The 15556-nt window shown below is 38.7% G+C and overlaps 1 long non-coding RNA gene across 1 annotated transcript in view; it reads right to left on the bottom strand.

Moving 5' to 3' along the window:
* The window catches only part of LOC148222700 (uncharacterized), a 114962-nt gene that overhangs the window by 5834 nt on the left and 93572 nt on the right, over positions 1-15556 (bottom strand). The window lies entirely within an intron of this gene.

Here is a 15556-nt window from a genome sequence, read left to right as displayed (position 1 = left end):
ATACCCACTGGTCAGGATCAATCTGGACACTCTGTCCTGTTGCCTCTGTTACATAGGTAGAGCACACTTTACATCCTTGTTCTGGGCTTGTTCAGAACTGACACCTGCTCCTTTCAACACCTTTCTGGTCCCAAAACCAAGGCTCAGCAGAGGTTTGTGCAGCATGGGATCTTGCTCTGAGCTGTGGCAGCTGTGGTGCCTGTTGGCTCTTCAGCACAGAGGGGCTTGGCCCCAGGGCCACCAGCTCACACCTGACCTTAGAGGCTGTTCCTTCTCATGCAGCAGAATATTCCTATTGAAATGTCGTGGGGAATAAACAAGAAATTAGAATAATTCAATCTCACCCTGCTGCATCAAATCAGGCTTAATAAACAGTGTTATCAAAGAAGCAATTCTCTTTCCCTTTCCCAAGGCAGTTCATGGCACTCACAGGCACAGCAGTAAAGGACAGATCTGTCTCACTAATGAGTCTGTCACAGTTATCACTCAGCAGCTGGAAAATAGTTCCTATGCACTATAGATAAATTTAGGCACATAAATGTAACCATTTACCAAGACTCTACTTTCAAAGTATGGGGTTTTGTTTAGCCTCATTTCTTGTAGACATTTTCTGGAGTGTGTGACATCATACAGGAAATCTTTTCAAGATGTCCCTCAGTTCTAGGTCAATAGTGCTACAGAAACCCTCCTTAGGCCTAAACCATTTATAATATAACAAATATGTGTAAATTCTGTAGACAGAAAATACCTTATTTCCATAGTATTTTCTGAAAACATACTGAAAAATCACTTAAAGAATTAATTGAGCCAGAACTCACAGGCAAAAAATATGTTTCCTTCTCTGCATTGCAAGAAAGCAATTAGTGAACACTGGAGGCAACAGCTTTTGCTAATCAAAAGAGCTGAGTTTAACTTGTGTCTGCTTAAGCAATTCTGTTTTGGGAAAAAAGGGAAAACCAGACATACTACTGGACTATCAATTAAAATGAAAACATGCAATGCAATGCAATTAATTCTTTTAAAAGCAAGAATTTTTCATTCATAGAGGAAATATGTTAGGAAAATGACATGGCTAATACACAGTCTTTGATTCACTGTATTGTGTGAATGACTTTTAAGATTCAATCTTTCCAGTTCATATCTGTTGGTTTTAAAGTAGTTTTAATTTAAATGCTTATAGAACATTCATATCACATTTTCCCCAATCTTTTCCATTTTAATCTTACTATTGATAGGGTTTTCCATCTTTGCTTCACCATCACATGCTCTTCATGCTCCATAAGAGGAATCTGGTGAACTTTAAACAATGGCTTGAGGGAGAATAGGTCTTTTACACCTATCACTGCATTTGGCTGGATAAATATTGTCCTTTTTTTCTTCCTCCCCTCTCTTCTTTTTTTTCTTTTACTGTTGTAAGTACTGTACTGTTTATGAGACATAAGGAAAATTCAAATTAACTTCATATTTTAAAACATAATTAGTATTTTTCGTTTTATAGACAACAGGCCCTACAGCTTGTCCTGATATTTGTATTTCCAGCCATAATAACTCTGATTTAATCTTTAAATGAAACATCCCTATGCAGGATTTGTTATTATTCATTTACACATTAGTATTGAGGAAAAATTCTCTCCTGGAATTTGGTGAGATCCAAATTGATTTCTTGACTTTGCCACAGATTTCTTGCTTGTTCATGGGAATTTGTTAAGTTTGTACACCTGAGATAAGTCCTTTGATGATATAAATATTACACAATTGTAATAGTTATTACTCTATTATTATTTCTACCAGAGCAGTCAAAACCCCAGACAAGAGCTTAAATTTTTAATTTCCCTCCAATCTGTTGACAAAGCTTTTTTCTTCAGCTGAGTAAGAGAGCTTGGTTGTTTGACAGATGCATTTTAAGTGCAGTTGAGGATTTTTCATGGTTGGTTCATACCAACCATTATATTGACAGACTAGTAAAAGATGAAATTTAATGATTGTTTTAGTCTTGGGATAAAGAGATGAACTCAAAGAATTATTTTGGCCCTTTCCTGTCCCATGCCAATCTGTGTCTAAAGTAACACATCACAGACTTTGCTAATGTTCAATGAAAGAGGAAGGTGTAGCAGCCAAAATCCTTCATCTTATTTTCCTATAGCCTCCACAAGGATAAAGTTCAGAGAGAATAGAATGTATAATCTAATGTTTTGCCTGAGATGGGATGTTTGCTTTCCAGATTATCACAATGTCAGTGGTATATTTTTCCAGTCTATTTTCTCTTTCTAATTAAGTTTCCTGTCTCCCTGTCATGCTCCCATCCCCCACTACCATTTTTGTTCATCTCCCTCTCAAAAATACTAAAGGAACAGGCCAGATTTCCTCCTGCTGTGAAGTTAAAAAACTCAAGATAGTGTTAAATTGACATGGGCTGTGCTGCTCTGCCACTCTCTGAAATGTCATTGCCTGGGCAGCCTGCTGGGCTCAGTTCAGCACCATGGTGCCAAGACTGCTAATAAAAAAAGAATAAAGGTTAATGAAGGAGGGAGGCGATGGAGGATGTGTTATTATCCAAAATCAAGTTGTCTGCTTTCTATCTGTAAGATTTGCTCAAGGCCTAAGGTTTTGTTTTTTAATTCTTTATTTTCCCTCCTTAGCAGTGTTTTTATTTAGTTAATAGGGTAAATCACAGTGGAATTACAGGACCCACTCCAGTATCTTGCTTTCAGCATGGTGTCCTTGGCTTCCCCAGTAGTCCTTGAAGTTATGAGTGAGTTTTCCTCATCTGGCTCTGTGTGATTGCAAGGCATAAATGATGTCTTTTGTGGCTTTAGAGGTCTCTGTTTCTAGAAGCAAAAAGCTGAGCATGCCCAGGCCCCTTCTCTGTTAGCAGAGATGCCTCTTGTCCCTCCCAGTGTAAAGTGGTTCCATGTCCTGGCTCTGCATGGCTGTGTGTTTGTGGTGTGAGGACTTTGTCATAACAGGGACATTTCTCTGTTAGTTTTGGGTGGCTGTTCAGCATTTTTACCTGTTGAGCTCCATCAGAAGGATGTGCTGCTCTGAACAGCCTGTGTGCAGTGTAGGGGCTGACTGGGAGATAAAGAAAAGGCAAAGGCCATTAGACACAGGTTTTTACTCCTGCCTGGTGCACAGCAGCTCCATTTCAGCTCTAACACACCAGGATGCTGCTCCCACCATCTGTTACTGATCCTCTCCCTCCTGCCATGCCCTTGAGAGTTATCAAATCTGGTGTTTGTGGATTTCTTCCCACACCAGCCCTAGCTCACACACAATTCTTTCATACAAACACGCTCTGTCCTGTAGGACATGATGCTCTGAGCTTACACTGCAGCTGGTTCCTTCTTCTGCCTCTTCTGTCTCTGATAGTGACCCGACCTTTCTGCACACAGGAAGCAGATCTGCCCTTATTCTCCAGCTTCTACATCTGCTTTTGTCACTGCAGTCACAGCTGGCCTGTCACTACCGAAAAAAATGTGCACATATTAGGATTTTTGTGGGTCTGTGCATCTCAAGCCCATAAGCTTGGTTTTTATGGTGAATTTACAGTATTATAATATTGCTGGTACACAACTGTGTAACTTTCAACTGAAGCTGAGATGGAAACAGTTAAGTGTCTGTCCTAGGGTGAATTCTTATTTTTAGAATTATGAAAATAACTTACTTTACAAAAGTAAGGACCCGTCTTACCTCCCATTCCACCTTTCTTTAGTAACCCCCTGAAAAGCAGACAGGGAGGCTGACAGAAAAATTCTCCACAGCAACAAATAACAGGTTGGAATCTGACAGCTAGAAAATATTCTTAGCTGTAAGTCATACTTATGGTAGCGGAGAAATCCAAAAAAGTCCACTTATTTATTTGTTGAAAAGCTGGTCCCAACTTAGGTGATTGCTGTAGTTATTACTTTTCTCCCTCTTGCTGTAAACTGTTTTGGCAACTATTTTTTTACTGCTTTTTAAACAAATAATAATAAAAAAATCATACCACAATGAAAACAGTTTAAATTTGTGTGAGACCAGGATAAAAATGGATGTGCATATAAATACATCAGTGCAGGTATCCAGCCATCAGTGTATCCATACAGATTCACCTATAGATATGCATTACACAGAGACCAAAAGGACCAGGTCTTGAGTTCATTAAACTGGAAATCCCCAAAATTAAAACCAAGAGCTTTCACAACTGAAACAAATGAAATTGTTCCCAGAATTTGCTGCTCTAGGATGTTATCCTTTCTCATTTGAGAAATGACAGAAATTTACAATAGTTACTACCTGTTTATAAAATGAATGAGAGGGAGATGGGAGGAAAATAGTTGGTTTTTCTTTTTTAATCCTCCATTGCCATCAATACATTAACAATGGAGAAAGTAAATCTCTGTTTAAAAAAAAAGGAAAAGAATGCACCTTATCTGAAGAATAGAGGGAATTTGTTTGCTGTTTGGTTTTTGATTTTGAGTTTTTTAACTGAATTATTTAGACTTGGGCAAAATATCAAAACAAAGTTCAAATTCAGCAATTACAGGCATTCTCCAGCTCTCAGTTAAGTCAATGGAAATCCTCCCATTGACAATCCCTGTGCATTGCACAGTGCTGGAGGCAGAATACACAATGAGAGGGAAAATCTAATGTAAGTATTGTATGTAGATACACCCCAAGTGTTGTATAAAATGATTTTGTAGAGTGTTATGCACTGTAGTAAAAATGTATGACAATAAAATATAACTAGGGCTACTATATAGAAACACCATAGAAATAAAACAGTTTAGAGCAGAATAAAAGAAATAAAACCAGATATTGACAAGAAAGTAGAATACTGAGGTGAGAAGGAAAAGACCATGCTAAGCAGAGTTTTTTGCTGAAAATAATTTAATATACAGCTTTATATTTTCAGGAATAAAGGGCAGTGTTTTAGAGCCCTCTTCAAAGAACTCCACTATTGAGACTAACTCAAAGGAACTTTGAAACAGAAGAGCAAAACTCCCTTGAAGGCAAGGAGCAAGAGCTCTAATTTGCTTTGGAGAAGCTGAAGGAACAGAATTCGTGCAGAGATCCCTCCCATTCCCTTAATTTTGACAGATATTTTTCAGTCTGCTCAGAAGGTGACTCCCTGGGGCACATTTTTGCAGCCCCCATTATCAGCTCGAGTGGGTCGAGGGCTGGCTCTGCTTGGGGATGGGTAATTTGTCAAAGAGGGAGTGTGGCTGCTCAGGCGTGTGCTGATAAGTGTGTACAGATACCACATCCTGCGTGCCACATCAGGCATTTAATTGTTCCGATTGTGCTCTTATAAACTCCTTACAGCCTGCTCAATAGTTGTTACTCTCATTTACATAAGCACCAGAAGTTTGCTCGTGTCCCAGTTGCCGCTTCTCAGCTAAAAAATTAAGGCAGGAGAAAAGATTCCTTTCTCCCCTCAGAGGCCATCCTTGGGGACATCAGTTCCTACAGAGGCTGTTCTATTCTGTCAGACCCAAAAAATGCATATGCATGGCCCTGTGTCACTTATACAGGGTATAAGAGAATGAGGCTTATGGCTCAGAGTGTTTAATCTGATTTTCATTCTTTTATTCTAACCCTTTTGAGTGAGGTGGTGAGAGAGAGGATCAAGTCTGTCTGGTTTTTGATCAGGGACAAACTCAGTTTCAGGCATATTTGAAAAATGAAGATTATTCTTCCTTTATTATATCTGTTTAAAACAGCAAAGAGGAATTACGTTCCACTGATGTTCAGTGTCTCTAATTGTAATTAAATTTCTGACAGTGAACAACTGACTTTGTACTGATAATTAAAGAAAAAGTTTGCTAGTTCAGCTGCCTGTTTTTCATGAACTTGACTGAATCGGCATTTAGAATAAGAAGCATCACAAGGAAAAGGCATCTCTTCTACTTATGGGAAATAAATCTTGATTTCTTTTAAACATTATTTAAATTACACCCTTCTGGCCATACCCATTCCTGCTCTCATTCTAACCAGCAGTTTCAAAAGATGAGTGAATGACTACAGTCCCTTGTTTTTATGAACTGCAGTTAAAAATCCATGCATTTTCTTTATAGAAATGGTGTCTTTTGAAGCTATTCATGAATTGCCTTTTTTTTCCCTGGGTTATAGGAACCACTGAATTATTCCAGAAATTCAGAATCCACATCCATTTCTATCATCATTTCTGGGTTTGCTTAAGTATAATACTTTCCTTGTCAGCTTCTTTTGTCTACTTTAATATGATTTTTATTTACTCTGTAGCAGCAAATACCCAGAGCACCTATATTTGATTGAAGCTGTACCATCTGTGATCTTCATATGTGTGGGACGTGTCTGGTAAATCGAAGTGTAACACTCTCCTGTTTTGCTGTGGCTGCAGATGGGAATTCCTTTTTGATGAGCAGTTGATTTTCTCAAGGTGCTGTAGGATCATAGCACTACAAGGTAGACTTGGTGTCTTCCAAATGTGAATCCTTGGTGTTCCTTAAATACATACCCCTGACTCAAGGCAGCTTTCCTCAAGATTTTTTTCTCCCCTGTATTTTAAAAAGAACGGAACAGATCTTACAAAAGGTTTTGGTGGAAATTTCCTGACATTTATCCCACTTACAGTCCAATATCTATTACTTAACTGGCAAGAGAATTAGATTCCTAGAAAACCTGCTGTGACTTTTTTTGTGTGAGGCTAAAGGTCGAGAGCAAAATGGCTTTTTTTGTACATGGTGTGTGTGTAGGGTGGGTGGGTGGGTCTGAGCTGCCTCTGGGTGTGCAGAGACCCAGAACTGTGGGAAAATCCCATGCACAGACACTGGGGCTGGCTGCATGTGGGCCAGGATGGGTTTAGATACCAACACTTCACCCAGCATTTATCCTACACTGTTTCCACTCTCTTTGCATACCAGTGGGTGCAAATTACTATCCTTATGAATGTTGTTACTATATTGACTAAGATCAGACCAGCTCCTAGTGCCTTGTGGTAGAATTCTGTGTCTGGGATTGTCAGCCTGAAGCTGGAGACAGGAATTATAGTTTTTTAGGCAGGATTGGCAAAGATTTTGGAGAATTTGGTTGGATCTTCACTTTGTGCTGCTTGCCAGGGGCGTGTTTCACCTGATGAGTCAGTGGACATGTATCCCTAACTCCTGCAGAGTTTTGCTTTCTTCTCCTTGATAGTATTATAACTGGATAGTAAATTTGGTGAACGTTTTTTACTCTGTAGGTATTACTGAGATCTATGTACTGAGTGTTATTGCTGAAACAAAAGTAAGGAAAACATAAGGAATTTTGAAAGAATCAAAGGAAGCATTCCAAACGTTCTCAGAATCTATTAAAAAATGTAATTAGGGAAGGGAGGATATAGTTGTCTTCCTCCCAGAAAATACATGGCACTGCAGGACATTTATGGTGGTCACTGGGTTCAAAAGCATAGGATGAATCCCTTCAGGTGCCTGTGGATATCTGTAGGAAAAAACCTCCTTAGCCTCCACTGAGAGGAAGGTGAAAGGACCAGGATGCTGAGATCCCAGGCTGTAGAATCAGCACCTCCTAAATAAGAACCTTTACAGATCCTTTGATGATGCTATAGAATGAACATCTATCATATTGAATATACACATTCTTGGGGAGGGAAGGGAGTCTGAGAAGGTAAAAAGTACAAGTTTTAATTTTTTAAAAAATCCAAATTTTGCATTTTAACAGCTCCAGTTGTTTTTCAAGTGTTCTGTGGGATTTGACATATGGTTTTATTAGGTTAGCACAATTATCCTGCAACCACTTATGGACAGCACTGACAAATGCAGCTCTTGGGAGTGTGATTACAAGAAGACACTCAATGTTTCTCAAGTATTATCTTTAGTAGTACTTGAGCAATTGACTTTGCAGGGTAATGAGACATCATCTCAGACTATCAAGATTTAGCCAAGTAATTATTTCTTGAGCTCTAGCTCTGTACAAATAGTTAGGGGCTTATGCAGTGCAGTCACATTTGAGATTTTAAGGGATGTTCCATGACTGTAACTGCACAGGGATGGGTTTATTCAGGATTTTTCAGGCAGATGTTGGAGCACTTCACCAAGAAGATGTGATGTTTGTTTGTTTGAAGTGCCAAGCTGGCCAGGAGCCCTGTGACTGCAGCAGAGCTGTTTAGAGTTCAAGATAATTCACTCTGCCTTTCCACAGGTTTTGTGAGCTCAGGCTCTGTGCCTTACTAAAAGGGCTCAGCTCTGGAGCTCTTTTGTGCCCAGCTGGCTGGGAATGTGAGGAGTTTACATCAGACACCTCGTGGACTTATCAAGTATCTCTTTCTCTTCTCAATGGCCTAACCCAAATCCTAGTGGAGTGAAAAGATGATTCCCCATTTACTTCATTAGTCTTTCAGTCAGAACGTGGTAGAAGGAATTCACCAGGACTAAGGTATCCTGCTGCCAGGCATTCACACCACCAAGCTTAGGATGTTTGTCCTTACTGTGTCACAATTCTCTGACATTTTCTTCCTTGATATAATACTTTATTTTTCCCATAATTACAGCAACTGTGGTAACCACTCCAAGTATTTTAGCCATGACTAATTTTAATCTGTTTTAAGCTGCTTGCCTACCAATGGCTAATAAATTCTGAATGTGCAGTCAGTTTTTACCAAATCTAAAATGGCAGAAGCTATTTCAGAGTCACTGAGTTTCTAAAACCTATACTACTACTACTACTAATAATAATAATAATAATAATAATAACAGGCAGCCAAGGCAGAGATAGGGACCAGAATCTGTAAACTTAGTGGTTATTTGTGAAGGAGTGGGGGCAAGGGATCTTAGTTTCCTGTGACGGAAGAATCAATATAAAGATTCACATAAAAAAATAGAGAACTGATGAGGATTTATTCAACATGGAGTAAGCCAAAAGCAGAGACTCAAAATTTTGCTTTATACAAGTCCCTTAATTTGAACATTATCAAAATTTGAGACTGACTTTTGCAGGATGTCAATATGGAATGGGTGCAGCTTGGGCTGTTTGTCATATTTAGTACATTTTCTAAAATACCTACATAGTTTAATATAAATTCTTCTGATAGCTTTAGTAGATATGTGAATAATTAAAAGAATGTTAGGGCAGTGAATAGTCAAAAACCATTATGTTCAAACTTCTAGAAGGTTCATCGTGTATTATTCTATCCATCTTGTCTAATGGCTGAGGCTGATGGGGCTGAACAACGTGATCATTTTGCTTTAAGCATTTAATTTTGAAAATTCTGTTGATAAGAAGAGGTGTGCCCTGTGTTGTTTTGCTTGTTGCAAGCCATAATTGAAATCATAATAACCTGGATCAAGGTGCTCTGAGCTTCACAGGCAGAACTGTAGCATGGGTGAGATTCCTAGCAGGGCACCCTTGGTCCAGCAGCTCATGACACCAACCCATGGTGATTTCCAGTTACCTCAGCCTAACTAAAAAATAAAAAAGCCCTGGAAGGGATATCCCAGTGCTAACCACAGGAGTTAACCATTGCTCTGAATCAAGAGCAGTGTGACAAACTCTTGCCTGGAGTTAATGTTTATGGCTGGTTTTATAAGCTGCTGGAAAGCAGGACGCATTGCTACACCCTGAAATATAATGATGCCTGTGACTGGTGGTATAATAAACTGCAGAGCCTCCTCCAAACCTTTTGGATTAAGTAATAAAAGAAAATGATTAAGAGTGAAATTCCATCATTTATCTTTTGTTGAATAAAACACTTTTTTTTTCCATCCCAGCTCGCTAACAGCGACAGCCATGGAAATGAATGATTTGGCTTCACCCAAAATGATGGATAATCCAAAATGATGGATAATCCTGCTGGAGGAGCATGACAATGATAGACAGACATCTTCTGAAGGAGAAGGTAATAGAAAAGACTGACACTTTGATAGGCACCATGATGAACAAGCCCTGAGGGGTTGTGAGTTAATAGGTTAATAGAAGTGTTCCAGCTCTCCCAGCCTCTTCTATCTCTGTGCTCCTTTTAGAGCTCCTTCAGCAGCAAAATAACATTTTGAACGTTGTGAGATGCATTTTGTCATTCCCAATGTGCTTTTTTGTGTATTCCTTAATGCTGTGGTGAAACACAGAATTAAAGTGTTTCCTCAAGCAAGGTGTAAAAGCCCACCCTGCTCAAACCTCATTAGAGGCAAACATTTGCTTTTGCCTCTTCCATCTCTCAGACACTGCTTGCAGGTAATACAATGTCCTAAGGGTCTTGCACATGTTGAATTTAGTCACCTGGGAAATAGATTGTTGGAGCCTTGCTGAAGGTGACGGTGGGCCACATTCTGACATGGACTAAACCAGAATTTAGGCCAAGTTGTTTTATTGACATGAACAAAATAGGTGCCTGGTTTCTTGGTCCGCTTCCAGAAATATTTTAATATTATGAAAATAAGGAAGTAAGATTTATTCAAATGATTTTTAATTTCCTATAGGCTTTCCTATTTATACCTATTTTTTTATCTCATAAAACTTTAAAATTTTTTCTGGTAACAGAAAATAGCAATTATCAATGAGAATTTATCATTTTCATTACTTATGATATGTAGTTATTTCTTTTCCTTATTAACATCTGTTTAAAGAGATTAGGACTTTGCAAGCCCCAAAATCTTGGCTAGCAATTCAGCTAATATACACCCTAAAAGCTTTTTATGTCTTTTGCATTATTGAGTATTTTGATTTGAACTAAGAATTCCTTACTCAGTTTTTACAACCAGCTACAAGAACAGGTCTCAACATGAGTGGCCTGTACAATTTTACAGTGAAGTTATCAATATAAGTCAGGCTAACAAGAGAATAGTAACATAAGTGAGTAATGAGGTAAATAAACAGAAGAAATATAGTGTCAATAAGCATGCTTTACAACTAAAGGAATTTAAGCCAATATATTTCAGGGCAAAAGAATGTGATGCACAGTTGGCAAAGTCTCTCTGAGACTATAATGAAGAGTCATAACGAAATACTTGTCTGTGTTAGTACCAAGAAATAATGTATGGCTCACTCTGTGGGATGGTGGAGGACAGATCAGCTCCCTAACATGCTGCATTAACTTGGACATACAAAATCCTTCTCTGTACTTATCTTTTCCCTTGCTTATTTATTTTTAGTGCTCCTGGACATGGATTGTCAATATGTCTGCCTACACACACCAGATTTCTGTATAACCTTAAAAGGATTCATGTAATCCAAACAAGCTCGGGGGGTGTATTTTGTAAACACATGACAAATGCCTTTATTGATAGACTTGTAGTCTGGCTTCAGGACACAGCTGATATAAAACATACAGTACCTGTAGAAAAGAATGTTTTAATTAGTATATCTAAAATTTTTATTTGAATGCAAAAATGTTTGCCTCATCTACTAGTTTTTGTGTTGACTCTTATTTGTTTTCATTAAGTGTATCTATTACTTTCTCTTTATGTACAGGAGAATTTCTGACCTTCTGTAGGACATAAAAGGGGTGTTATGCTGTTATTTGAAATGATGCTGAGTTACTACATCAAGTGTAATCCCAGATTTAGTGCAGACCAAGCTGGTTTACATCACTCCCAGGTATTACTTAGCTTTCTAGTACATGACTGCAGGCTGCTAAGCAGGAAGCATTGTGAAGCAATTTCATATGATAGAACAAGATCCTTTAAAATTACAAATCCCATTACCCTACTGGCCTCTGGCCTGAGCCCCCTACACCAAGCCACAGGTTATAGGTATGTTAAAATTAAGTCAAAACAATGTCAGAACAGAATAATTCACAGCACAGAGTATATCCTGGTGTAGAGAATGTGAGGACACACCACAGACCAGGAAGGGTGGCTAAATTTCTCTGTGCCTTTGGAAGTTGTTCCAGTCCCAGACAATGAGGATCAAGCACACAGCAGATTATGAAGTTAATTCTGTTTTATTTCTTCTCACAGTATATTGCATATTTTTTACTCTGTTATTCTTATGAATTAATCAGTAGTGCCTGTGGATGGTTCCACAATTAAAAGCCTCTGCTCCAGGGAGTTTACACAAATAGTACACCATAAACAGAGCACACCACAAAGTGCCAGACAGATAAATGATTACAAAAAGGTGTTCCAGAACTGAACCTCATGGGAATCATCCCTGCCTCATTTTCTGTCTAGCAATGAACTGGTTAATTCTATCTTTCACTTGTAGAACCTAAAAATGTTCGTGTCAAGGGGCTCTGTAGGCTTGTGTTGCATTATATTAACTAATGATCCTTGAAAAAGACAAGACATCCATCCTTCTGGAGTAGGTCACTCCATGCTTTTGTACCTTGGCTTTCCCATCTGTAGAATGAAAAGAATTGTTTTGAGTTTCCTTTGTAAAATGCCTGAAAGATACAGAGAAAGAGGGGGAAAACTTCTGGAGGGTCAGCACAGATGCCCTGGTACACAACTGGTATATGGGAAATGAAGAAAAAATTTATTTCAGCTCATTGCCTTTTCAGCTTGTGCTGGCAGTGACAGTCCTGGCAGGGCCATCACAATCCCTGTCTCACTGGCAAAGGAAGGAAATGGAGGGGCTGAACCAGCTCTGTGATTTACTGCTGACAGAAATGTGGAGCTGAGATGTACTTCTGGCTTTACACAGGTATTCAGGGCTGTGGTGAATTACATGTACACTTCAATTGCAGAAAGCTTATGTTCTTTGTGCTACTTTTAGCCTAATAGGTTCATGACTAGGCCTTGTATCTATAAAGACTATTCAAGCAATAGTAATAAGCTGTAGAGACCTGTGTTTTTACAGCATACTGGCTGCACAACCCGTTGGTACTTGAAAACAAAAAGGCTTTTGAAATAAAACCCACTACACCTTTCGTCCAGCACAATTCCTAGCTCACAGATTGTCCATTTCTTTCATTTTTAGTATGCCCTAATGTCAATTACCTTTTTAGTTTACTGCTTTTTCCCCCAGAAAAGCAAAGTTGACATTAAGCCGTGTTCTAAAAGAACAAGCTGATCTGAATGTTAAATTAATACTTAAGTATGCATGCACATATATCTATTTTAACTGCGAGGCACATATTTCAAATGTATCAAAAGATTTTGTCATTTATGTATGAAAATTAATTCATAAATCTTTTTTGTATTTACAGCAAACCTGACAGAGTTTATCAAAAATGAGCTGCCTTACGGAACTATCAATGGATTAATAAAAAGAATCCGATCTAATATTCATGACACAGGAGACAAATGTAAACGGTCAGGCAGCTTCATCTTTTTATTCTTGGCAAAATGTTGTTTTTTTCATAACTTTTCCTTGTAGATTTTGTTTTCTCATTTCATAACTGCTTCAACAAAAGAACTGTGCCATCAATTTTGCTAGATTGCATTATTCATGTGGAGGTAATACACACCAAATTCAATGCACAAAGGAAAGAAATATAAAAGAACATTCTATATTATTATTCATATAAACTCAAGAAAACTTTCAAAATCATGCTGTCCTGTTATATTTATGACCCAATAATATTCTTCAGCTGTGTAGTTCTTAATGTCCAAACATGTCTTGCTGCCCTGATGCTCAGAGGAAATCTTGGTATCTATTTGTTTATCCTGATTACCTTTACAACTTGATTTTGCTCCGAGACCAAGGCAGCCAATAACTAATCTGGGGAAAGAATGATTCTTACACTCAGGTCTGTGACCTGATTGTAATGGAAGCTATTAGCCTATTAGAGAGCAATGTGAAAATGAAATGTCTTTATTAGAAGAGTGATTGCACTTGTGCAGGACTCTCCAGATTCCTTTTGAAGGCCATTTTTGTGCCGATGGTATTGACTTTGGGGTGATCTTGGAATGAGGTTTTCTTAGCTTCCCCTAGGCCTGTCTGAGCCAAAGACTCTGCTCTGCTTCTTGCTCTTATTTTCCTGTCAGCCTCTCCCCTCCTACTGGGACTTGGTTTAGTGGTGAACCCAGCAGTGCTGGGTTAATGGTTGGACTCGATCTTAAAGGCCTTTTCCAACCTTAACCTTTCTTTTTCTAACCTTACGTAATTTTATTTCTGAGAAACCTCCCAATCTCACCCAGCTGAGTGCTTGGAAATTCATTGAAATATTTGTTTGACTACTGCATAATTCACATGAAGGTGCTTATTAATTTCTGGGCCAGATTCTCATCTGGTGGAAACACATGTGGATGTCAGCCAGATCTACTGCACAAGGGATCTCCTGTCCCAGAGTGGCCACCTCAGAGTCACTGCTGCTGTTGGACTGTGGGAGATGCAACATTAAGCTTTTTTGGTCTGCTCAGGTGGTGTTACCTTCCATTCAAAAGCAATGAGAGTCCTCAATATTGCACACATACCATTTATTTGCTTTCTAATTTAGTACTATACTAAGGACAAATTACTTTCCAACAGAAAATGTCAATGGTTTCATAGCAACCAGAGGTACCTGAGAGCTTTCCTTTCATGTTAAATCCCATTATAAGAGCATCAAGCCTGGTCCTTTATCCCTCATGCTAGTGTGAGAGACTGACTGCTGCATCCAAGTAGCAGTGCCAGTCTCTGGAATCTGCTCCTTGTGCATGCTAGAACCAAAATTTAAGAGGCCACCAGCTTGTTCAGTCAAAAGTTGGGTGCTTTATTTTAATTAACTTCAACAATTGCTTCAACAGACAGAAGGCTGTTTTAAATGGGTTTTATCATCAGATCTTTTATTTTGTGGAATGGCTTGATTTTGTGCTCAGAAACTGTGAAATGAGAAGTTACTGCAAAAAAATCAGTCAATATTAACTACCTTCCAGCTGCTTTCCTACTGAAACCAAATGGTAACCAATACTGCACTCGGATCCAACACAGACAACTGGAAAGGGAAAAAAAACAAAAACAAAACCAATCTAAATTTTCTTATAGTTGTCGAGTGTATGGCACCCTGTAGACTTGTGTTTTTGCCATGACCTGAGCAAAGACTATCTGCATGGGTTTCAAACTGGGGTTCTCCAGGGGAAAAGCCAGCTCCTGCTTGATCAGCCTTGCCCTGGGGCTGTGCAGTGGTGCTGAAGGCAGGGGAAGCAGACAGAGATGGGGAACCATTGCACTGTGAGACACTGGCAGGTGATTCCTTTTGTTCCTACAGTACCTGGGATGCACAATGACACAAAGTTTTATTTGCATCAGCTATTGCCTCAAGACAAACATTAATTTTCAGAGATTTCTCCAGTTTTATAGCTCACTCATGGCTCTCCAACTGCTGTGTGCAGGTTACTTGGCCTCATTAGGTCCAGCACTATGTGCATTTGTATTTTGCTGCCAGAAAAATGAGTGCATGTGGGAGAGTTGTCCCTGAGCAGGTGCAGAAGTTCATCTCAGCACCCAAATGCTCTGCAAATGTGCAAGTAGCAAAAACAAAGCAGCTTGCAAATGCTTTATTTTGGTGATATACATATTTTTTTCTCAGCTCTTAATACAAATAAGCTGTTTAGTTCAGGTTTCATTGACTGGCTGTTACAGTGCTTAGGAAATTTTGGGATCAATTTAATTAAAAAAAAAAAAAGGGACTGACTTCTGGCTTTACCTATGGTCAAAAATGAGTTATGGTCTCAATACACAA

The sequence above is a fragment of the Sturnus vulgaris genome, chromosome 10 (assembly GCF_052056855.1).
Source record: "Sturnus vulgaris isolate bStuVul1 chromosome 10, bStuVul1.hap1, whole genome shotgun sequence".
Taxonomy (NCBI): Eukaryota; Metazoa; Chordata; class Aves; order Passeriformes; family Sturnidae; genus Sturnus; species Sturnus vulgaris.
This window is presented reverse-complemented; position numbering and strand designations above follow the sequence as displayed.